Source organism: Canis lupus, chromosome 3 (assembly GCF_048164855.1).
Source record: "Canis lupus baileyi chromosome 3, mCanLup2.hap1, whole genome shotgun sequence".
In the NCBI taxonomy this organism is placed as follows: domain Eukaryota; kingdom Metazoa; phylum Chordata; class Mammalia; order Carnivora; family Canidae; genus Canis; species Canis lupus.
The window spans coordinates 86,370,497-86,395,723 of record NC_132840.1 but is presented as its reverse complement, the minus strand read 5'-3'; the positions used below and the strand labels follow the sequence as shown (position 1 = coordinate 86,395,723).

The window sequence follows — 25,227 nt, the reverse complement described above, 5'->3', positions numbered from 1 at the left end:
CTTTCTCAGTTTGTAATATAAAAGTAATGTCTTAGGACACTCTGGGAATACAGTGCTCTCCACTCTAAAAACCAAAGGCACCAATTTCTGGCAGTCTTTCTGTTCTCTTGTTCCTGGAACATTATTTCTCACTTCTGATGCCTCACTCACCCCCAGGACCTATGTGGAAGTCACCAGCCTCGGATGGAGCAGAGCAACACATTTCCACTTGCCCCCCTCTGAAGTAGGGGCAACCCTGCTGTTTCTTCAGGTGGTTCTGAGCATGCTCTGTACAAGGCAGGGCTGGCATTTCTTTTTTTTTTTTTAATTTTTATTTATTTATGATAGTCACACAGAGAGAGAGAGAGAGGCAGAGACATAGGCAGAAGGAGAAGCAGGCTCCATGCACTGGGAGCCCGACGTGGGATTCGATCCCGGGTCTCCAGGATCGCGCCCTGGGCCAAAGGCAGGCGCCAAACTGCTGCGCCACCCAGGGATCCCAGGGCTGGCATTTCTGAAGGCAAAGCTGCTTCTGCTGGAAGAGGCTCCTCCCTTTTCGGTAGGCCCTCACTTCTCAGTGTGGTCTGTCCACGAACCTACAGCATCAGCATCCCTGGCTTCTGGTTAGAAATGCCGAATTTCCAGCCCCACCCCAGACCTACTGAACATGCATTTTAACAAGATCCCCAGGTAATTATATGCACCTTAAAGTCTGAGAAGCAGGACTGTAAGTGACAAGGGAGTCCTGATGAAGAAACTCCTTTCATCTGCCGCTGTGTTCCCCTGGTGTGCTTCCAGCTGTGTTCCATCCAAGGCAATGAGCTCTGTGCACCCACACGCAGGCTCCTGTGAGCTCTGCAAATGAGAACTGCATGTTTCCAGGCGTCTCTACCACCCCTTGTGCCAAAAGACAATCTTATTGTCTAGCTCTGCTTTCTGCTTCCCCTCATCTGCCTGTTGTGGGTTGCCGTGGTCATACTGAGGATGTCAAATAGAAGAAGACAAGAGCTAAAAGTGATCAGAAAATGGTTTCTGTGAATCCATGCTCCTGAGCTGCAGGAGGGGAGGCATATTGATTATGTCTAACCCATCACATCACCTTTCTTTTCCATCTTCTTAGGAGTTTTGCCCGAAAGGATCAGAGGATGAGTGGACTCCCTCTGCTCCTTCCTCCTGCTTGCTGTGACTCATCCACACCTCCACAGTCTTGTCTTGCTCATGCACCCAGGAACATGGACTTTCTCACCTTCACCCTTTCCTCGCCACTCCCAGCCTCATCCCCTTATCAAGTGATGTGTCCCCTCCTCACTGATGAAGTGCACATCAAAAACAGTGGCAGATTTACAGGTTAAGAGTGATTTAGTGGCATGCACTGCGGCCAAATTAATGCTGGCTATAATGTAGTTTACCTCATTAAACAATGCACACCAAGATCCTGTCTGTTGTAAAACAATTGGTCTCTGAAGCCCAGTATTCATCTTCCAGGGTTGCTGGGACATAATAAATGGGTAATATTCCAGTGATAATGGTAATGGAGTCACGGCTCAGAGCTAATATTATGGCAAAGTAGTAATTATTTCAACAGTAAACAAGGGGATGGTTGAGCTGCCGACAGAATTCAAGCCTATTGAAATGGTTCAGTTAATTTACTTGGAGTCCAGGCCTGGGACTGGCTGAGGGTAGGATGAAGTTTTTATCCTCTGCTCAAGTGTTCCAAATCTTTCTCTGCTCTTTGATTTCCTCTGGCTGTGGAGAGAGTGAGAAATTCCCTTGTTTCTACTTGCCCTGCTTCTGATTTATAGGGAATGACAGGGACAGTGGCTTTAGGCCTCTGCCCGAGGATTCCAGAAAGAGGGGATGGCAATGGATCCAGAGAGGATACCATAGCCTCCAATGGTGAGACTTTGTCAGGGAGAGCAAACGTTAACTTATGGGTTAGAAAACCAGGGACCTTTATATGACAGACTTCGGCAAATTCCTCGTTTTTGTGGGTGCTCTGGCCCAAAGGCAGAGAGAGCAGTGAGCTAATTCTCAGGACACAGTGCTTAACTTAGCCGTCTGCAGTTCTGGAAGCTCCGTGAAATCTGAAGGAAACACCAGGCTCACCACAGTTTCCTGAAATCCAAAAGGAAAACTCTGAGATCAGATCATACATCACGGGCCTGGGACGTCCCCATGTGACCAAAATCATCAGGGATGACGTTGTCTTTGGCCAGAGGTACAAAGTGGAGGGAGAAGGGGAAACCAAGGTGAGAAGCAGGAAGGGCAATATATCCAAGTGAGCAATTTTGTGGCTTCCTCATATGATGTGCCCAGGTTCTAGTAATTTACTGCTGAGTAACAAACCACCCCCAACGGATCCTCATAACAACAGTCATGCCACTTTGCCTGTGGAGCTGGAGTGGTCTGGGCTCAGCCAGGTGACCTCGCCATGGCTTTGTATGCAGCTGTGAGCCAGATGTTGACTGAGGTTGGGCCCTCTCCAGGTCTGCCCACCCCCACTCCTCCAGCTGGGCCTGGGGATCTGAGCTTCCCTTGCTTCTTGTTCTCTTGAGGTCTCCTCACACGGTCTCTCCATATGTCAACTTCAGGATAATTGTATTTCTCAGGTGGTGGCCGAAGGCTCCCCAGCTAGCATCCCATGAGAAACCGGGGAGAGCTTCATTGTCTTTTGTGACCTGAACACCAAAGTCCCGTAGCCCTGCTTCTGCTCTACCCCGCTGCACAGGAGGGAGTCATGAAAGCAGCTCATTGTCCAGCGAAGGGGTTTCTACTGCAGCTGATGGACGGGCTCAATACCACTTATTAACACCAATATTGCCTTTCCTTAGTGGTAGTCTAGCTTCTCTGATTTTGATTCAAACCTTTTCCATTGCTCTGTCCATCCCATGGTTAACTCATGTATAGATAGGTCTGGCCATCATCTCTTCATTGTAACATGAGTAATCATTACGGCCTTTGATTAAATGTCTTTTATGCCTAGAGTTGACATAGAATAGTCATGCATTCCTACTTTCAGCAATATATATTATTACCAACTTATGAACGAGGAAACTGACCGAAGCAGATGAAACAGAGGCCCTAAGATCCGAACACAGGTCTGTTTGATTCCAAAGTCTAAGCTTTCCACCGTGCTGTTTCCCTTCGTGCAAAACTAGTTTCTATAGATACTCTAAGAGCTAATGAATAATAGCCACAGGAGTCACTATTGTGTGCCTTTGGAAAACTTCCCTAACCTTTCTGAGGTTTTAACATTCTTTTCCGTAAAATGGAGACTCTAGGGTACCTATCGCATCGGGCTGTTATGAAGATTAAATGTGATTGGAGGTGTTGAGGATTCTGCACAGAGCTTGGCAAGAAATACATTCCCAAGTATGGTTACTAAATGATGCTTTTTAATAACCTCAAAGAGAGCAAATCATTCTTCAAGCATAGCCTGTATTTTGTAAACAGTCATTTGGAATTGAATGATAAGATGTTTTATATATATATATATATATAGATATATATATATATATATTGTTTTATATATATATATAATGAATTTGATGGATCTATATAATACATACAACCATTTATATATGTATGTATAAATATCTACATATACAAATATTTTTTAAAGATTTTATTTATTTATTCATGAGTATACACAGAGAGGAGAAAGAGAGAGGCAGAGACACAGGCAGAGGGAGAAGCAGGCTTCACCCAGGGAGCCTGACGTGGGACTCGATCCAGGGTCTCCAGGATCACACCCTGGGCTGCAGGCGGCACTAAACTGCTGAGCCACCGGGGCTGCCCCATATACAAATATTTGATGAAAGGGTATATGTATTCCTATTTTTAAAAGATTTATAATTTATTTGTGTGTGTGTGTGTGTGTGTGTGAGAGAGAGAGAGAGAGAGAGAGAGTAGGAGCAGGAGGGAGGGTCAGAGGGGGAGGGAGAAGCAGATTCCCCGCTGAGCAAGGAGTCTGATGCAGGGCTTGATCCCAGGACCCCAAGATCATGACCTGAGCTGAAGGCAGATGCCCACCAGACTTAGCTACCCAGGAGCCCCTGAGTGTACTCCTAGTTTTTAAAGCAACTCTTCCATGAAAGGAATTTCAAAGATTCCCAGCATTGCTGATGACTGAGGTTATGAGGAAGTACTAAGTTTGGTGCTTGTCAACAATACCCTATTGTTCAAAGAGACCATATATGCAAAGGTGAACATTAATTAGTTGCAAGCTTTTCCAGGGGGTTCACTTCTAAAAGCCCTAATGATCATCAGCATCATATGGCCCTGATCATCAGCAGGCCCATATATCATTTTGTGGAACTATCTTGGAAAACACATAGGACACTTGATTCAGTCTACTGTTTAACCACTGATTTTCCAGGTGGGGACAGCCTCTGAGTCCCATGTGTCTCAACATAAATTACCTCAGCTAACATGGAGGTAAACCACCAGGGACTCACAAAGGGAGAGGGAAAAAGAAAAAAAAATAAGACCAAAAATTAATTTTAATAGTTTTTCCTTCTATTCCAGTGTTACCCAAAGTACTAAATTATAATACTGCTAATTCTAAAACCTCATCACTTTTTTTTAAAAAGATTTTATTTATTTATCCATGAGAGACACAGGGAGGGAGAGAGAGGTAGAGACACAGGCAGAGGGAGAAGCAGGCTCCATGCCGGGAGCCCGACTTGGGACTTGATCCCAGGTCTCCAGCATCAGGCCCTGGGCTGAAGGCGGCACTAAACTGCTGAGCCACTGGGGCTGCCCATTCTCATCGCTTTTCAATCCAATGTCATTAGAATGCAGTTGGAAGAACAGTCTGGAGGCTAGAGATAAATGGGACCTAAGGACGCAGATGTGGACCAAACACACATGCGCACATGTGTATCCATACATATGCACATATGCACAGTGAACAATTATAGCTTGATATGTGTTTGATAACAGGCTCCACCTCCCACTGATGCAGATTGGAGGACTCTAGCATTTTTCATCTCCCCAGAGTCTGAAGGTGATTCTAATGGTATTTACCGAAGATGGAAGCAGAGATGACCATCTACCTTTGTATCAGAAAACCCATTTGGGCTGCCTTTAGAATCTGAGCTTTGTTCCAGAATGTATCCCTTGGTAACACTTAGGGAATATCATGACTCTGACATCATCTGGAACAGTCTTAAGATCTCATGGAGCTCTAGGAGTCACAGCAAAAGGGGAAATAAGCCAATAGACCTTGGCTTTGTCCTATGGAGAGAATTATTAGTCTCAGATACAGCAATTTGCTGGTAGCAAATTATGGCTTCGCCTTCTTAATTCAATGTATTGTCTCTTCGAAGCATATTGTACTAGAATTGAAAATTGAAAATCTACTTCTAAAGGTTAAATTTATGATGATAAAAATTGTTGCAAACACATATTAAACATTTTGAAAAGTAGAAAAGTTAAGAAGAAGAATATAAATAACACCTGCACTTCCAACAGTTGGCAATAACCACTAATTAATTTTTTGAATAAAAACTGAGATTCACTTTGAAAGTGAGTGACAGGATTTCAAAGTACATCTCAATAGAAAATAAATCTCTTTGACAGAATGATCCTTTTTCTCATTGGTCAAATTATTATTATTATAATAATGTGTAAAATATTTTTGAAACTATGAAATCATAATGATGGGATTCTGAAAGACTATTCATCTCGGAGATGCCTGAGGAATTCAAAAGGAATGTAATAAATTGAGTAGAGCTCATATGACCGTGATCATCCAGGAAACATAAGACCTGTCTTGCCAAATAAACTCAGCGCTACAGGGGTTAGACAGAAATGGGAGAGGGGGGATAATGCTGGTGACCATCAAATGTGGATGTGAAACCAGAAGAGCTCGGGAGTCTGCAATTACTTGGGATGGTTGGAAGGTGCTGATTTAAATGCAAATGTGTTCCTCCTGGAAGATGGTGCCCATCATTAAAACTACTAGTGAAGGCAGGTTCTGATGTTAGCACAAAACACTATGTGAAAAAGAAAAGCGGGAACAGCATCTGAACAAACTTCCCTGAGGGTAAAACTGGAATCAACAGCAGGCCAGTGAGCATGTTTTAAGCTAACGAGATCAAAGATCCAGGGCTAGGGTTTATTTTCATGATCCATCCACCCCCTACCTTACCCCCAAACAAAAGCAACCCCAAAAAAAGACAAAGTGGGAAGAGCGTAGAATGGTGTGAAAAACAGAAGTACTCCTCTGGGGCCCGACAAATGAGTACCTCATGATAGAGGAAGTCAAAACAGAGCTCTCGCAAGTAGAGCACTGCAGCTGTGAGCCGGAGAGGCGTCCTTGAGGAATGGCTTGGGGCCATGCTCTGACGGGCCACCCTTAGGAGCACTGTTTTGAACATGGATGAGAAGGATCCTAATTGCAAGGTCACGGAATTACAAGAAAGAGAACCAGGGAAGGGGATAGGTATAAAAATAAGAATTTTGATAGCAGTGATCAGAACTGTCAAGAGCAGGTCTTCGTGTAGCACAGATATTGGGAAACTTCTTCTCTATAAAGACTAGATGATAAATATTCCAGGCTCTGTAGGACATATGGTGTAGTTTCAAGTACTCGAGTCTGACACTGCAAGACAAAAGCCGCTGTAAACGAATGGGTATGGCTGTGTTCTCTTAAAACTTTGTCTCATGTTCCCATAAAGCATTTTAATTTCAAATAATTTGCACATGTCATGAAGTATTATTTTTCTCTAGCTATTCTCCAACCATTTAAAAGTGGAAAATTGTTTCTGAACTCACAGGCTCTTCAAAAGCAGGTAGCAGGTTGGAGGTCAGATGTGGCCTGTTGGTCACAGGCTGCAGATCTCTGGTGTCATGAAATAGGGCAAGAAGAACCAGCGCTGGCTCGGAGGTCCTGACTCCTTCGGAAGTCAGAGACCCTGGACTGATTCTAAAACTAGCACAGATCCAACTCTGCCTTTTGGCCTGTGATCTCCCTTTTGGTTTCTGGCCTGCACACTCGTGTCCTGTTATCCTGCTCTTTTTAAGCAGATTCAACTCCCCTCACTCACTTGGGCTACATTCCATGTAGCACTGGTAAAATGCTTAGGTGGACATTCAAATTAATTATGCTGCATAAATAAATATAAGATTTACCAAATGATAATTGCTGCTGTTATACCAACAGTCATAATCAAGGGTTACGACACTTGCTTTTTGAGTTTATGTTGCAAAAAAGTGAAAACATCCTTGTCTTAGAAAACTGCTCTGTACTGGGATTCCGGCTCTCCTCCCTGCCTTCTTGACTTGCTTGGCATTGCTTGGAGGCTCTGCATGATTAACACAGAACCTTAAAGAAGGACCATGCACGTGATGTTTTCGTGTTTAGGGAGCACCTGTGATGGAGGACTGCTAATCTCGTGTTGTGATCCCATCTCACAGATGAGGCACCAGTTCACTGAGGTTAACTGGCTTGTTGAAGGCTACTCCCTTCCTAATTGGCAGAACAAGAGAGTCAAATCAAGTGTCCTGACAACAGTGGCCTTCCCTTTACAGTATTCCCTGCTACCTCCTCTCATCTGTGACCCCAGGATGCCAGGTGGCATCTGTGTGTTGCAGGTTCTCCTTTCCCGGATATAGACTGGAGGCAACCAAGCTCCATTAGTGAAGATACATGCTGGGTGGAAGGGCCCGGATGTCTGTTGCTTTTCACTCGACCTGTAGCCTTTATCCGAGTTTCACCAAGGGATGTTGGATGATCAGTTGCCAGCCTCCCAACACACTCTACTCTCTTTTCTCCTTTACTTTCCCCCTCCTGTTTCCCAATGTGGTGTATATCATCAGATGGTGAAATAACTTGCATTGCCCTCCCCACCCCCCAGCACTTGGCAAGCACCTCCTTCCCTTATTCGCGCTGTGGGAAGTTTATAGTCAATATGAATTGTAATAGCTCCAAAGGGCTGTGTTCTCAGTGCTCTCCAGCTGGAGAACCCTCCCAGGCAAGACACGGGGAGAGTGACAACAACTCAATGTGAAGTTTTTAATTCCCTTTTGTATCTGACTTGGATCTTGAAAGGAACACTGCTGTGACCCTCCTGGCTCTCTCACTTTGCCTTCAACTCACTCAGCAGCCATGGCACTCAGGGAGGGCAGCAGACGGGTCCTCTCCCACTAGGCTGCCCTATCGATTAGCTAGGCAGAGAAAAGGGTTTTCATTTTTAAAGGCACATGGAAACATCCTCAAAGCCAATGTTTAATTTAAGTATCACATGAGGAGAGCAGCAAAGCATCTCGATGTTATCAAGCCCCATGGACAGCATCACATCTAATTCCAAGTTACTATTCCTGGAAGTGGGAGTTGAGAAGACTTTATGTCTCACCTCATGTCCCTGATGAGAGACAGGTATCCCAGCTGATGGCTGCATGCACTTCACTTACGTGGCTAGAACACTGCTTACCAGAGATGAGGAGGGCACATCCCGCCTCAAGACTGGACCGTTATATACCAGATAAATTGTTTTTTTTTTTTTTTTAGGCTAGAAATAGCCTTTTCTATTTGTGCTTTTGTTTATTAAACCTAGGACACAGTATTATTATTTTTGGTTAAACTTCAGTTACTTTCTGCTATTTTAATGGAACTTCCATTTCTCCCCAAATCCGATGCTGCTAATTATGAACGTTTTCTTTTACAGGTGAAAGAAAGGATGGTGCAAAGCCAATGGGCAGTCAGGTATTCACCATCTCTGCTCAACAGGCATTTGTTAGGAACCGGGAGTTTCCACTGGGAATCTTAGAAGCAGCTGGAGGTTTGACTCAAGGGGAAACTGAGGCTCTGGAGAAGATTGTCAAAAGGAAATGATAACCTGTGTACCAAGAGTTCATCTAAAAATAGTATGGGCCAAACTCTAGTGGATGAACCGAGGTATTGTGGAAAGGCACAAAAATTGGACAGCCACATTTGACTTGTAACATATGACCTTTGACACATTATTCAAGTATTAGGAAAACCCTGTCAATTTTTAAAAATAAGATAAGATGCTACCTGTCAATGGCAGACATAATAAGACACTAATGCTCACTGACAGCACCACCTTTGATGAGACATACATTTATTGAGACTTCATTTTATCCCAGGCACAGGGCATGTACTCACATCCATTGTCACACGTATCCTTACAACAAGCCCAGGTACACATCCCATCATGATCCTCACTCTACAGATAAGATGCTTAAGGCTCAGAGAGGGTGGGCAATGTGGCCAAGGGGGCTATGCTTCGCGAGTCATATAATAAAAACTCAAGTCTTGAAAGTTCACCATGTCATGCCTCTGATGATGCTCAGGTGGTTTCTGGAACCCAGCCCATGCCCATGAAAGAGACAACATGCCAGTATCTGCAGATGGATCCAGAAGGCAAAGTTCACTTTCAAGCTCTACCCCATACTAGCTACCTGACCTTCAGCAAACTATTTAACAGTCTTGTCACTCGTCAAATATATATATAATAATAGCAGCTAAACTCATAGGGTAGTTCCAAAGATTAGAGGAGTTGATATAGGTAAAATGTTAGCACATTAAAAAGAACGTTATAAGCCTCTGCTACTATTGTTTTTTTGTTTTTTTGTTTTGTTTTTTTTTCGCCTTTATTAACCTTAGTGTCATCCTCCACTCAGTATATCTCCCTCCAATCTCCTCGTACTCAAATGAGAAGATTCATCAAATCTTAGGCCTGAGCTCCTTCGGCCTTAGAAGCTGTACTTTCTCAGAGGCCAGCTTCTAAGTAACTTATTTATGTTTAATTGTCATTTTCTGAAGATCAGCATAGACATAGAGCTGTAATTAACCTTTTATTGGGATTCTTCCACAGGTTAAATGACTTGCTCAAAGTAGCAGAGAGTCAATGGCAGCAGTTGGAATGGAATGAAGGCTGCTGCTCTTCCGCCTAGATTGTGATAGATGAAAGTAGCTACCATTAATAGTGGAGTTATTAGGCATAAAATAAGGAGGGCAAAAGAGGACAAATGGCTACCTGAATGACATTGCAAGGCCTACCTTTTATTCCTTCTATCACTATTATGTTGACTGTGAGCAATTATGTGCTGTAGGTGGTTTGGTGATAGCCCAGAGTTAGGGCTATATCACACCGTCCACAGGGTCTGTTATGCACCAGGGCAGGACAAAGCCCTCGATTCTGAATCAGTGGTGGCCATGTATTCAGGCCTTGTCTGTCACACAGTCTAAGAGCCATTTCCTGGAAGATCATAGGGCTTTTTTCCAACCTGGATTTTCTCATCTGTCAAATAAAGCTAATAGCAATACTAACCTCTTATGGTTGTTAGAGAATCAAATGAAAAGATTTTAAAATTTAAAAATGGCATAAAAATAGAAACTATTTGAATTCTAGCAAAAAAAAAAAAAGATGATCTAAGTTAGCATGTCCTTTGGTGAATGGGTTGATTCATCTTGGTTTTTGCTATAGATTAAAAAATAGGACACCCAGTAAGCAGGAGAGCTATGGGTTCGGGGTGGAGCCTCTGTAACCCACCTGCCTGGTTACATCTTGTCCAACCCTATAGTAGTGTACGTCTTTGAGCAGGTTACCTATGTGAGCTCTCTGGGTCTCAGTCTCTTGAACTATAAAAGAACAGTAATAACACCTACGTCACAAGTTTGTCAAGAAAATTTAAGAGTTTATGCATGTGAAATGGTTATAATAGTGCCTGGAACATAGACAACTACTTTAAAAATTTTGGTTATCATGATGATGATGATGATGATGATGATGATGATGATCCCTCTTTCAGTCTTCTTTCCATATGGTTAGAATCTAACCATTTTAGACTGCTGCTATTTCTCTAATTACTGCCACTTGCATTTTTAGGCACAGAAACACTAGCTCCTAGCCTAAGAATCCAGGCTTGCTGAGATCCTAGGGTCCTTTACTGCTGTCTGCATTATAACAATGAAGTAGGGCTCTCATCAAGAGGTTCTTATAACCATGACAACATGAGCAGCACCACTCTACTGAGGATGTCATTGCCATGACAACACCTGAGTGACCAAAATCAAGAGGCCTAGAAAAGTGCTGTGATAAAGAGAGAAAACATCAACACAGAGGAATGTGGCCGTTTAAGAGAAGAACAAGGACTGGCCAGTGTGGACGCTTGGCAGTGAAGCCAAAGAAAGCAAAATTATGTTGATGTAAACATTGTGGTCGCATTCATTAAGTTGCCCTTGATTTTCAAGGGCCAAGGGTTCTGGTTGGAAACAGAGATGCAAAGACAGATGGAACCACTTCTTTCCAACTCTTCCATGGATTTCACAATGTGCCATAACAATCAAGGGCCTTTTTCCCCTCTCAAAGGGAAGAAATGCCTCTAGGGTAATGTGGGCAATGAGAAGGAGTTTGTTAGGACTGTGAGGGAGAAATACTTTGAAGAGTTCTCAGGAACTTACTTGTAGGATTAGGTGGAGAAGATGTCACTACCTGTCACTGCTGGTACTTTTTTCCAGGTTGGTGAACTCTCTCCCATCTCCAACATTAGTCCAGATTAAGCACAGATTATCTGCTCCCTCTACTCTGTCTGACCTAAACTCAGCAACACTGAGGCAGCAGAGATGTTTACATAATTTCCAGGGCATACATCTGCAGAGAACTAAAATATTTTCCCCAGACGGCTGTCTCCCCCAGAATAGAACTTGGGTTGTGTTTGTCAGCTCTTCCAGGGTACTTAGTTGGCCATCCTAACCCATCCCCTTTGGAGCTTCCTGGAAGGGTTTCACCTGGATAATCCTCTGTGGCCAAAGGGGTGTCTGCCCAAGGCTAACTGGGTTCCTGTTCTGGTGGTGAGGAATAGATGAATTCAAATACTCTGTTCTAGTTGAGTATCTGGTCATGGAAGGGCAAATATTGAGGACTTTGAGAACTTCTTCCCTGGTCTCTAAGGGGGGGGGGTTGATAAATAAGCAGATATCATCCTTGATGCTCCTTGTCGTGGGCTCTTTCACACTCCAAGCAATGTTTCCCATAAGTGCTTTAGCTGCCAATGTTCAGTGGGATCTCCACTGGACTTGGCAGCAGAGTCTCATCTCCAGACAATGTTCCTTAGTGTCAGAGACAGTCAGTTGCTTTAGCAATGTGGAGACTTTGGTTTTGAATTCCCAGATCACTCAAAAGCCACATAGAGAAATTTTGGGATCACTCAAAGTGTATAGGTTGCTCCATAAGCACAGACCAGTCTTAGCTAATTCTTTCTTTTATTTCACCCAAAGAGGAGGGACAGTTGAGATCCCTAACACAAGTATAGCTGACCCTTGGACAACATGGGGATCAGGGGTGCTGAGACTTTGTGCAGTTGAAAGTCTACATATCAACCTTGAGCCCCCAAAACCTACCTACTAATAGCCTGTCAACCGGAAGCCTTACCAATGACATAAACAGTCAGTTAACATGTATTTTGTACGTTACATGTATTTGATGCCGTATTCTTTTAATAAAGGAAGCTACAGAAAGGAAAATATTATTAAGAAGACAGTAAGGAAGAGAAAATACATTTACAGTGCTATACTGTATTTATAAAAAAAAGAAAAGTTCTCATCTAAGTGGACCCAGGCAGTCCAAATTCATGCTGTTCAAGGACCACTATGATTACACAGCAATAATAGCCAAGAGATGGCCAAGGAAAGCCAGGCTGCAGACTGGACTTTGGGAAAATATCCTTCTTTACCCTCACACTCCCCTCCAAAAACTAACCCTACATCATGCCATATTTTATAGCAAAACTTCTCAAGGACTTTATTACCCTTTCCATCCATCCAACTCACTCTCTCCCCTTCCAATCAATCTTGCCCCATATCTTCTGGCACCAGAACCATTGTCACCAGCCAGGGTCTCATGCAAGTACATTTCACCAATTCTGAGCTCCCCATCTCCCTTGTCTTCCAAGGGACACGCAAGGATCACTCTCCCCTTTTAGGAAGCATCCTCTTCCTTATCTTTCAGATTACCTTTGTCACTCTCTGGCTGCTGCCTCACCACTATCTGTGCTGGCTCATTCTCTTGTCTTGGCACCCCAGTATGGGAATGCCCCAAGGCCCAGGCCACAAAACTATCCTATAACCATATAACCATCCTCACCTTGTAGGAGGTGATAGCTTGCCTTACAGGGCTGAATGCCATGAGGATGCTACTAATCCCCACATTTATTCCTCTAGCCCATGCACCCTCACATAGCCAGCTCTCTGCTAGCATCGTCACTTGTGAACCTTAGGTTCCAAGCTCCTGTTTCCACCTACAAATCTGCTCCTCTTGGAGTTCTTGGCAGCAGAAAATGGTATCGCTAGTCGCCAATGGCACCGGCTACAAATCTCAGTCACCCTTGATTCTTACCTCGGCCTCACAACTCCCATGTTTACTCAGTGAATCTTGGCAGCTTTAATTCAGAATATATTCCACATTGAACATGGTCTTACCACCTTCAACCCTACCACGACAGTTCACATCATTATCATTCCTTGAGGGACCAAAGCAGTATCTGAATTGGCATCCCAGTTGCTACCCTTACCTCACCTCTTGACCCCTGTCTTTTGCTTCAAGCAGTTAAAATGACCCTTGAACAACATGTATTCAATCATTTCACTCTGTTGCTTAAAACTGGTCAGTATTTGTGATGCAAATACATTCCAAAATTTTAACATGGTTTTCCAGGAGCTACATGATCTGACCCTTGTCTCTCTTTAATCACATACTAGGTCACTTCTTTGTGTCCACATTCTTATGGTTTTTCATACACACTAAGCATGTTCTGGACACGTGGTCTTGGTATTTGCAGATATCTTTGCTTGGAATACTCTCTCTTGATACATCCCATCCATGGGTTCACTTCCCTTGGGCCTCTAGGTATCTGTCAAGGCTGCTCCTGATACTCTAAAGTAGTACCACTCACCCTTCTCTATCGCATCTCTGGGTAAATGTGTCCTTTTCTTCCACAAAACAATCTTTCCCTGACACTAGGTGGCATATTTATTTATCAAATATTACCTTTACTTCCTTGTCGCAGCTCCACAAGGCAGAGTTGTTTTTTTTTTTTTTTTTTTAGGCAGAGACTTTGGATGCTGTGTTCACCACACAGTCAGAAGGACCTAGACATGCACTCTTGTGCTTTAGGTACTCAATAAATATCTGTTGAATAAAAGATGATCCTTTCTATTTATTATAACTCTGCTGTACTCTATCATTTCTGTTCAATCTAATAAATCTTGATTCTTTAAAAAAATAAATAAATAAGTCTGGAGTTGTCATGATCATTTTTGGAGAAAAGGGAGCTAGCCTACATGGATCAATGGACAAAAATAAATCAGACACCAGCTAGTTCCTAACACCTTACCTATTGCCACATAGGAGAAAAGCCAGATAGATAATTAGCCTTAATCCCTCAAAACAGGCAGTAAGGAGACCATTCTAGGTACCTAGGAGTTCTTGTCAACATAGTCTCTGCCTGCACTCTCACCTCACACTGACCCTATTACCAGCTTCTGGCAATTGGCCCGGCTACATATCTCTTAATTCTATACACTCCCCTCCTCTCCTACTATCTCATGATCTCTGACCTTGACCTTTTAATGGCCTTGAAAAAGTGAGTCCCCTTGCTCTGGGTCATAAAGAAAGGCTTGACCTTGCCAAAAGCTACCATTGTCACTACCTCACCTTAAGGTTTAGGAAGAAAAGAGATTCCTAACCCTTACCACAGGCACAGGCTGCAGCTGAAATCTGCAAAATGCAGTTTTACTGTCTTCCATTGGGAACAATTTAAATCCAACATGCCTCACTCCTGTCACTGCCCAGGTGACTCTGCAACCAGACCCTTCCCCCCATCACCAATGTCCTGCGGCTCTTTCATCCCCCCTTCTCCCCGCCTTACATTCTGGGGAACACCACTCGGTACCTAAGCGAGACCCTCTGTCTGGCCCTCAGCCCCCAGGCTGACCACTACCTGAACTGCCTTAAGTAATGAAAGTCCAGCTACTTCCTGAGGGCAACACATCCTCTGTGGCTCTCTCAAGAAATTGCTGGATTGTTTGTTTTGGCATCTGGAGGTTGGGGTGATGGTCCTTTCACTCCTCAAGATCACCTGGAGACCATTCCTCTTTCACATTTTTATTGAAAACCCTTTCAAAGCTTTTTCCCTCTGGCAATGTTGCAGCTACCTGTCCTTGCTGCCAATGACTGATGTCCTGAACTCCTCATGACTCTTTGAGGGCTTTCACATGGCTCACAGACCTACTTGTCACTAACCTCAGCCATCATTGGCTATGACTTCAACATCCCTTTGATGATTTGTCAGACACCTGCACTGTCAGCTTCCGGGACCCCTCTTCTCCATGGACCTTCCCTTCTGTCTCACCATATTCTAGCACTGTGATTGGCCTGATCATGCTATTCTCCAGAACCTGTAATCACTAATTAAGGAACCAGCTTGTAACTTTCCAGCATGCTCCACTCTTCATAGTGTAAGTCCATGCTGACTTGATTCACCCATTCCTTGAACAAGTAATTCCTGAATGTCTGTAATTTGACAGGCACATGCTAACCATTGGTGTACACAACATTAAACAAGAAAGAGCATGTTCCTTCCCCTCATAAAGCTTATAATCCATTAAGAAGAAGGTAGGCAGTGCATAAATCTGATGCCCCATGGGCTCCTTGATGACCCTGACCCTGGCAGCTGTGTCCTGATTCAGGGCCTTTGTATTCACCACTAGCCCTGCCAAGAACGTTCCTTCTGGGGTTAGTCCAGTGTCTTCCCACAACCCTCATGGGCTGTGTTCTTAATGACTCCATCCCTGTCTGTTTTTTTTTTTTTATAACAATTTTTTTTTAAATTTTTATTTATTTATGATAGTCACACAGAGAGAGAGAGAGAGGCAGAGACATAGGCAGAGGGAGAAGCAGGCTCCATGCACCGGGAGCCCGACGTGGGATTCGATCCTGGGTCTCCAGGATCACGCCCTAGGCCAAAGGCAGGCGCTAAACCGCTGCGCCTCCCAGGGATCCCATCCATCCCTGTCTGTTTAAGATTACAACACCCACATAAGCTTAAACCATGCAAAATAATCTTAAGTCGTTAATGACAAAAATATGATTTTCTTTGAATATTTAAAAACTTTTCGGATCCCTGGGTGGTGCAGCGGTTTGGCGCCTGCCTTTGGCCGAGGGCGCGATCCTGGAGACCCGGGATCGAATCCCACATCGGGCTCCCGGTGCATGGAGCCTGCTTCTCTCTCTGCCTGTGTCTCAGCCTCTCTCCTCTCTCTGTGTGACTATCATAAATAAATAAAAAAAAATTAAAAAAAAAACTTTTGCCATAACATTAAAAATCTTAACATTGGCTAAAAGTGAATAGGAAAAAAAATAAATAAATAAAAGTGAATAGGGACATAGAAATAGTAAAACTAATATTTACTTAGTATCCTAAATTTGGAACATTAGAAATGTTGACAATTAACAGAAGTTTTTGTTTAAACAAAAAGACAGCAACCCCCAACACATGCTGATAATCACTTTGCCTTTTATCTTGACTAATGTTTCCACAGTAATTACCATATAACACATTATAAGGTTTACATATCCATCAGCTTATTTTCTCTCTCACTAGAAGCTCTCTGAAGCCAGGGTTTTGTCTGCTTTGCTCATTCATGTGTCTCCAATGCCTTAGGACAGTCATTCAGCAGACAGAAGTTGCTTCATAAGCAATTATTGAGGAACACATGAATTCATACAGGGACAATCAAACCTGTTTTGCCAAGGAATTTTTCTGGGGAATGTGGGGAATCTGTGTCACCTTCCCTGATTAAATCATTTTCTGGAATAGTGGGTGATAGAATAAATTAATTGGTGAAGGGAGAAAGCCATTTGTCTCTTTCTCTCATGCAGATGATTAGCCAAATATCTTCAACCACAGTGACCCCAGTGAACCATTCAGTAGAGGGCAAACCAGTGATGCAGGAAATTAGAGAAGGAACACAAGGCTTCCTGAGTGCAGAACAGTTAAACAGGAGTCCTGAACCCATTATGGAGGAACTGATGAAAGAACAAAGTCATTCCTCTGAACTCTCTGTTAGAAAAGGGAAGAGGGATTTGCTTTTTGGGGTGAGGGGTGGGTGTGAGCAAAGAGGAATCAGTCACTGTTGGGGAGAATTGGCAAAGATGATTCTCCTAGGGATGGAAGAGCTACAGCTTCCTGACCTCAAATTCAAAGGTGATGACCAAGCTGACCGTGCAGTAATTCTCGGAGAACCTGTGCAGTCTAGCCAGGAAGGAGGCTGGAGCTTCCTTGATCTGAGAGGAACCACATTGGTATTCCGTTCATTCCCTCCCCACTGTCCTGGCTCCAGTAGTAAAAGCATTTTACACCACTACGAAGATAAAGTATGCCAAATACCACAAGGACACGTAGGGAAACTGAATGGAGTCAGATAATGAAAAACATACCCTGGAATCCAGCAATTTCTTTTCATATCTAAAGCTGTTAAAGTGTAAAACAACCTAATAATAACAATCAAAGCAGAAGACATACCATTGTGTGAGAGAATGATAGTATTTAACATGAAGAAAAAATAAATCAAGTCAGAGAGCAGCTGCATCACTGCCACGGGTCCTGGTCCCGTGGTGGAAGGGGAAGGGTGAGAGAGCATAAAACTCACAAAGGCCTACTCAGTAGGAGGAAGAGAACTCAGCTGAGAACTGAGGCAAAGTCGACCCTCCATGCTGGGCTCTGTCCTTTGCTCAGAGGTTTCATGCAAAGATCCACTGAAAGGAGCCTCAGATCACTGGGGAGGATGGAATGCCAAGGCCAAGCCCAGTGCCCCAACCAGAGTCCAGTGTCTGAACAAGGGTGTGGGTGACTTTGAAAGAATGGTGTGAAAAAGTGGACAAACCAGAGACCATAAGCCCCGGGCTGGCAGGAAATGTGAAACCAGACTATAGACATGTCTCAGAAGATCCAGAAGAAGCAATGGGTCAGCAATCAGGCAGGAAATCAATACACATTAAGAATATGGATCTTGGAGCAGAAAATACTTAGATTTGACTTTCACCTTGGCCATTTCATATTTGTGGGGAAATTATCCTCTCAAATCTCCATTTCTTTACCACTAATATGAAAATAGTATCTACTTATTAGACCATTCATGAGAATTAAGTGGTATCAAGTATGTAAAGTAAAGGGCCCAGCACAAGGCAACTAATATACAGTAGGTTCTTGAATGTGAGTGTGATCAGAAGCACTTGAGGGATTGGCTAACGTGCAGACTTCTGGGTCTCCCACCTTAGCTCTGGGGCGTAAGCCAGGTGATGCTAACGCTGCTAGTGCAGGGACCAGCCTTTGAGAATGGCACTGTATAGCAGAGGCGAAGCACATTCTGGAGACAGTGCTGGGGCTGGATCTCAGCAGTGCATCTCGGAGCTGTGTGACCTTGATCCATTAGCCTGACCTCTCCAAGCCTCCCTCCCTCACTGGTAAAGTAGCCTAATCATGGGACGTGTTTCACACTGCTGTTGTGAATAATCCACACTACCATGCGTAAATGTTCAGAAGAGTACCTAGTACACTTTTAAGCATCCACAGACTGTTTTTGTTACTCTTGGATAAAAGAGACTCTGGTTATAATCTAGACTCTAGGGGGAAAGCAGTCATCTCAGATCAAGCCACGATTCAGGATTCAAAAGTGTGGTACAAAGTCAGATCTACACATTGAAGTCCTGGTGATAAGGACATTTGGAATGGAAACTCTCTCCAAGTTGGCATGGCTGTTCTTGGTGGCTCCCCAACACAGGACCCCAAAGCCTTTAGTGTCTACGCGGGTCTGATGGAGAAGAGGTCACTGTGGTTGTGGTGGGTGGTGAAGCCCTGCTGAGACCCTTCTTACACCCCAAGTAGAGCTGCCTAACTACAGGTGCTCATCAAAAATGAGGTCTCCTGGATGGGCTGTCATTTTCAGAAGTCCTTTGCATCTTACTCAGCCAGGGCTGGTTAGCATCTGCGGGGCAGATGATACAATCCTCTTGCTTTTATGTTTCCTTTTTTGTTCTATCAAAACAATTCTGCATAGTAACGGTCACCAAGTACCAGCATAAATAGCCTGACTAAGGAAAGTGTGGGGAAAGATGCTGTTAGCAATGTCTGAATTCAGCAGACGTCTGATTCTACAACATTTTTCAAGGGTTTTAAAATAATTGGGTAAAACCACAAACAGTGTCTGTGGTATGCACTCCTGCCCTTGGTTTCTAGACGGAGGCTTGATTTCATATGTTCTCAATCCAGCCACATTGAACTCATTAATTTCCCCACTAGTCTTTTTATGATTCTCCTCTTCTTTGAGGTAGGAAGTTGCACAGCTATAATATTGCTTTAAACCAGATCATAAATTTTAAACTTACGAAAACGCTTATTGACATTGGCAAATTTTACCCTAACTGTATCTAACTCGCTGTAATTTTACAGTTAAAGAGAATTACGGAGTTAAACAGTCATCAGTAAATGCCTTCCTCGGCTTTCTTCTTTCCCACCTTGGTCGGTGTGTCTGTGTCTAAACCATTCGCTTAACGAGTTTCTCGATCACTTTGCCTCAGACTTGAAGTTGCGCCACTGGTTTATCTTTATCATAATAAATCGCTTTCTCTGTATAGGTTGGGCCTAATACCGTATGCTCTGCTGCTACTGTGGACAGGAGATCTGCCACTTTCAATTATGATGCAATTATTTTTTTTTTCTTCCACCATCAATGACCACTGTAATATCTTTTGCAATAGCAATTACTTGGTTCTCCTGGGATAGCTACTTGGGGGTACTCTGGGAATTTTAATCAAGTACCTACGTTAATTAGAAAATGGTGGGGGGGTGATGAGGGAGGTGCTGATTAAGCATCTTTGAATATCTATCCATTCTGGCAATTGACTGAGCTTCAGCTTTTGTAAGGATTCAACCTTTTCAGAGAAAAGAATTTTAATTTCTTCCCCTTTTGTTCTTGTCTCATGGGTGGGAGGGAGAGGAAGGTGCTGGCTGGGGCTGCGGAAGCTAATGTTGTTGGGTACCTACTACATGTCATCATGGGGCCAGGAGCTTGGCATTGAAGAGTCCACGTAAACCTCACCACATCCATGTTAGAAAGGTCTTATTATTTCTGTTTTGCAGATGAAGAGTCTTAGGCTTGGTCCTGGGAGCAGACCAGCGGCGGCGGTGGGGGGGATCTTTTCTTATAAAATCTTTGGACTCGTTTGAGAAACATATTATAGACAGTAAAGGATGATATGAAGAGATGAAGCTCCTGTATATTGCCCTTTACTCACTATAACTGCTTTTATTTTCAATTATGCACCAGAAAGACTTAATTTTAAAAAGGGATGGGACATACGGTATCCATAGATTGGACACCTTTTTGTTCAACAATCACAGGGCCTGCAAACATCTGGTGCTGTGCTAGGCACTGAGTTTGTGATAAAATAAAACAGCATAAGAACTGTTCCTGCTCTCCTTGATCCCTTGGACAGGAAGAGGGCCTCATGAGCCTATGAGTCGCAGTAAGAATTGCCATTGTTAGAAGTCTGTGCAAAGAGCTATGGTATCTCAAAAAAAAAAGAGGTGACTCACTTTGCCTGAAGAAAGTCACCAGAGACCTCTGAACTGGTCACATTTGAGCATGGTCTTAGGACAAAGGTAAAACTCTATCCGAAAGGTGCAAGGAGATGATATAGGAAGACTAGATGGTAAGTGCAAAGGTAAAGGCACCAACTATGCAGCAAATGTCACGTTGTTGGTGTGATTGCAGCATGTGGGGCAAATGGGGTCCAGAACCAAATAACAAATCTCTCAATGCTATGCCAGGGAGCAAGAACAAAGCTTATAAAGAGATGCCTCTTCCAGAAGGTTCATCGCTACCTTGGTGTGACCTAGCCATTGAGCAGTGGAGGGGACTTCAAATCCAGCTGGACCTGTTTTCAAGGCCCATCTCCCTCAGACAGATGGCCGCCTTAGGAGGCAGCTTCCACCTGTGAAGATGGGGCCATTACAGGTAGCCAGAACCTCAAAGAAAGGCCAGACATTCCAGAATGCCTGAAGCAGAAGAATGGAGCTGGAAAATTCATACCTGCCCTCAGGAAGCAGAAAAATAGAGCAGACTCACTGGCCATTTCCCAAACACACCTCCGGAGTGAAGTAACAGAGGGGAAAATAAAAAGCTTCTCTCCTATGTCTCTTCGATTCTCATACTCCAGTGGAAGACAGGCAAGCAGCTGGCAGCTCAGCAGGTTTCCTGGGCAGGGAGCCTGCCCTGAAAAGTTGTAAAAAGACACAGATCCCAAGGCTTCCTTTTTTTTTTTTTTTTTTTTTTTGCCTCAGGTCCTTCTTTCTTTGGAACTCAGGCCACTTGCCTGGTTTCATAGCACAGGCAACCATGACTGGAGAGTGAATTTATTCACCGAGCCCCCTTGGCCTACTCTAGTAAGGATTTATGGCCTGTATTGATTAATTACAGGGCAACTCAATCAAAATGAGAGTCTAAGAGTTGTCCAGAGTTGGCACAGAGATATTTTAAAAACATCTTTTTCTTTCTTACCTTTTTTGGGGGGTAGAGGGGAGCTTTTTTGGTTTTCTCCTGCTGGGTGGTAACCATCTGTGGGCAAGGAGATGCCTTTAGTTCCATTTTGTCCTCCTTGCCTTCCATCCCCAGCTCTTCTTTGCTGGAGAAGTTTTTCTCGTCTGCCATCCTAATGATCTCTGTGCCACATGGGGCCCCTGATGCTGGTGCTGACAGACTGCTCATTAGTGCCAGGGTGCTGCAGTCAGCCGATGGCATGCCACAGCTCTGCTCCTGACACTTTTTCACAGAGCTGTCACTGGAGTCATGGCGCCTGCCAGCTCTGGTTGAACTCAAGCTGTGATACCTCCAGTGCCAATTAGTGCTTCAGTGTCCTGCTTGGCTGGGGAGGAAGACCTGTCAGTGCTGACAAATGGGGAAATAGGTGGGCGTGGAGGGGGGGTACAGAGGGAAGGACTCTGGGCATTGGCAAGGAGAAGGGCTTCCATCCAAGGGTCACTTTGTCCTCACCAACTTGGTGAGGTTTTCGGTGCCTTTTAAAACCATGAGAAACAAGGTCCAGAGAAACCAACTGTCCCTGGGCCTCTTCAAGTACAGCAGGGGAGCTCAGGTGGACAGGAAGAGATTTGGCAGCTGGGGAAGGTTGCTCAGTCTTGCAGGTATGGTCCACTGCACACTGTGGAAAGGGAAGGGTTCCGTAACAGGGCCCGGGTTGCAAATATAGACATGTGGTCCTGCTCTCATTCTGCATCCAGAGTCTTTCTATGGCCCTGGGAAAAACCAATCAATCTCTTTCCCACTTTAATTCATATACTGTAGGAGGGCGGGGGAAGGCAGGGAGAATTTTTCAACTAATATTTCTCTCTTTTTTTTTTTTTTGGTACTGATTTCTCTCTTTGGATTTTTATTTTTTTAACCCATGAGGTGCAGCAGATTTTCATATACCATTGAACTAACTTTCCCTGGCAATATATGGGATTATTTTATGAAACTGTTGGGAGCCACTGAGGGTTTAGGTATAATTAGGGTTGGGAAGAGTAATACACCAAAAGGATCAAGAGCCCAGAAAGGCCAGATGAAGACAAGGTGAGAGAAACACACACATCAGGGGGAGTGATTGAGGCAGTGAGGGAAGCGGAAGGGATTTCACAGAAGACCCACTTTCAAAGTCACTTGTGAGCCTTCTCAACTTTTTCAAAAGAGTACTTGAAAAGGAATCTCTCCTCAAGGAAGAGTCAAGCCCTGCCATAGCAGGTTCCCCAGTAGAGGGACTTCAGGAAAGGCTTGACAATCCTGTGAAGACCAGAGAAAATGTCCTGGAGACCTCCCAGTTGAGCTCCAGCAGGAAACGCACCAGGTCCCAACAGCGATATCAAAGTGGAAGAGAATTTCTCAGGGTTCAGGATGAAGTCTTTGAACCAGGAGTACAGGCTTGCCTCTCGGGGCACTGGCAAAGGTAAGTGCTTGCTTACTGAATCAACAAATACTCCTTGAATGCTTTCCAGATGCTGGGCATTGAGCTAGAAGGTGAAGAAGCAAAGTGAGATGTAGGGCCTCAAAGAGACGTAGGTCTCAAGGAACTCATGGACCAGAAATCAGGACACACTGTAAATAGCTCATTGGACCTTACTGATCCCCCAACCAATGTCTAGGTACGAAGTATTCCTTTAGCAGCCTTGGTGAGGTTTTTATTTTCAGTGTTTTGTATGATGGGAGAGAGGAAGAGGTCAGGACACTCAAGAGGGCAGCTCCATTAGGACGCTCAGTGATTCCTGGTTCCATATGCATCAAAGAACTCAGACAAGAACAATCGGACTCATACCTTCATCCGAGTTTCATGTTGGGATCTCGGGGTTGTGGTAATATAGGAATCGCAGCCTCCTCTCTAAAGCTCTTAAAACCCAATAGCAACTGGAAACCTAAACATTTGACTTTGAGAATACTTTTCCATGAAGAGAGAGGTGCTAATAAGCACCTTTTAGGATATCCTGAAAGAGATGGTATTTCTATTTCCTTAGGGAAGACTCAGAGGAATAGAGAACATTGAAAGTATTCTTTTGGACACAAGAAGACTAGAGCTTAGAGCTGTGTAAAAATAAATTCCTGCATGCCTAGACGGGGACGAAAGACAAGATACAGAGCCATGAATGGGGAATGTGTCTATAGGAGACAGAGGTCCCTGAGGCCACCTGGGCCACTGCAGTAGGATGCTAGTACTTTTTACAGAGTTAGGCAAGGGGCCAATAAAACATTCGTATGGATCCAAGTGGATTTCCATGTGAGACAGGTAGACGAGGGCGCGTCTTTCTGAAAAGATCAAGGCCAATGCAGGTGTAAGCAACACTCGCACACTCCAGAGCAGCTGTGTAGAGGGAGGGCGGGCATCTTTCCAAACTCGTGTACTTTCTTCTTGACCTCTTGGGAGTGGTAGGCTCATGAGGGGAACTAGAAGACATGTTGCCAGGAGTAAGAGGAAACCGCTTCCCATGATCAATGGTAGCACAGCGATGTGGCTTGGGAGGCCTCCGCTCCCTCTCCATCTTGGATATGGATAAATGACGTTTTCTCCATCCGACGTAAAGTGCCAGGCAGGTGATTTCAAGGACAAGGCTCCTCTACCCTCTTCCAACCAGATGTTACTCCTAAGTGGCTGTGTATCAAAATAGTAGGAGCCAGTTACTAAGTGGTGGTTAACACTCCTGTTCTCCTTTTTCACATAAAAGGTGGTCAAGGCTCCTATATATTCTAAGGAGGTTTATGTAAATTTATTACATGTAGCACCATATGAGTTATGATGGAAAAAACTCGGATTTTTCAGAAATGTACAAAACAAACAGATCCTTCTGGAGGGATAAAATGTAATGAAGCCATCAGGGTTGCCGACGTGCTTAGCTTCCATCAGCTATCGATTCAGGGATTATAATGGGTACCTGTGTGAGAATGCTCCAGAATGAAACATGATCTACCCCCACAGGATGGGACAAAAGATGACAACAGCTCTCTGCCTCTGGAGCCTTTGCTGAGATGCATCCTATATTTTTTTCCTCCAAGGAACCCCAAGCCTGTCCCAACTTATTTAAAATAAGTACCGTTTTGGAAATATTTAGTGGGGGAAGATGAAGGTCTGACGGCTAAGGGTCTCCAGCTTCAGTTCAGACCTGGCAGCAGCCCAATGACACCTCTGATCTCCAAATAATCAATCACAGGGAAAACGGCACCCTGGTGAGTTCAAGGTGATTAGTTACTGCTTGGCATGTCTCATCAGTTTGAATCTGGGATAGCTAATCTGGACCAGGGATCTGGAAACGGCTGTTCATCTAAATTACTCTGATCCACAGGTAAATTCTGATTATTTTGCTCCTCTCCCCTTGATCCATCTTCTGTTTCCATAGCAGCCAAAACCCCAGTAAAATGGAAGCATCTGGCACAGGCTCAGGTAAAGTCCTCTGGGGAAATGAGTCTGCTGGATGGCCACCAAGGGGGGGGGGAAGGACTCTAAGGTGCGCCAGTGTGAACTCCAGCAAGATAAAAGGAAGAGGGCTCCAATGCCAGAGGAAAGACAAAGTAATTGTGAGAAGGGGTGGTGGTGGTGGGGTATGTGGAAAGAATGGAAATTAATGCACAAGTGTTTAAGACACTGAGAGAGAAAGGGAAAGGAAAGAATAAAAACACAAAGC

The 25,227-nt window shown here is 44.0% G+C and overlaps 1 protein-coding gene and 1 long non-coding RNA gene across 8 annotated transcripts in view; both read right to left on the bottom strand.

The window, feature by feature from the left end:
* NTM (neurotrimin) overlaps positions 1-25,227 on the bottom strand; it is a 941,158-nt gene that overhangs the window by 88,557 nt on the left and 827,374 nt on the right. The window lies entirely within an intron of this gene.
* On the bottom strand, positions 333-5,079 carry LOC140631257 (uncharacterized). Its single transcript, XR_012028896.1, has 5 exons — positions 5,008-5,079; positions 1,931-2,094; positions 1,630-1,725; positions 684-834; positions 333-575 (listed from the first exon to the last, which is right to left on the bottom strand). It is a non-coding gene; the product is annotated as an uncharacterized lncRNA (long non-coding RNA).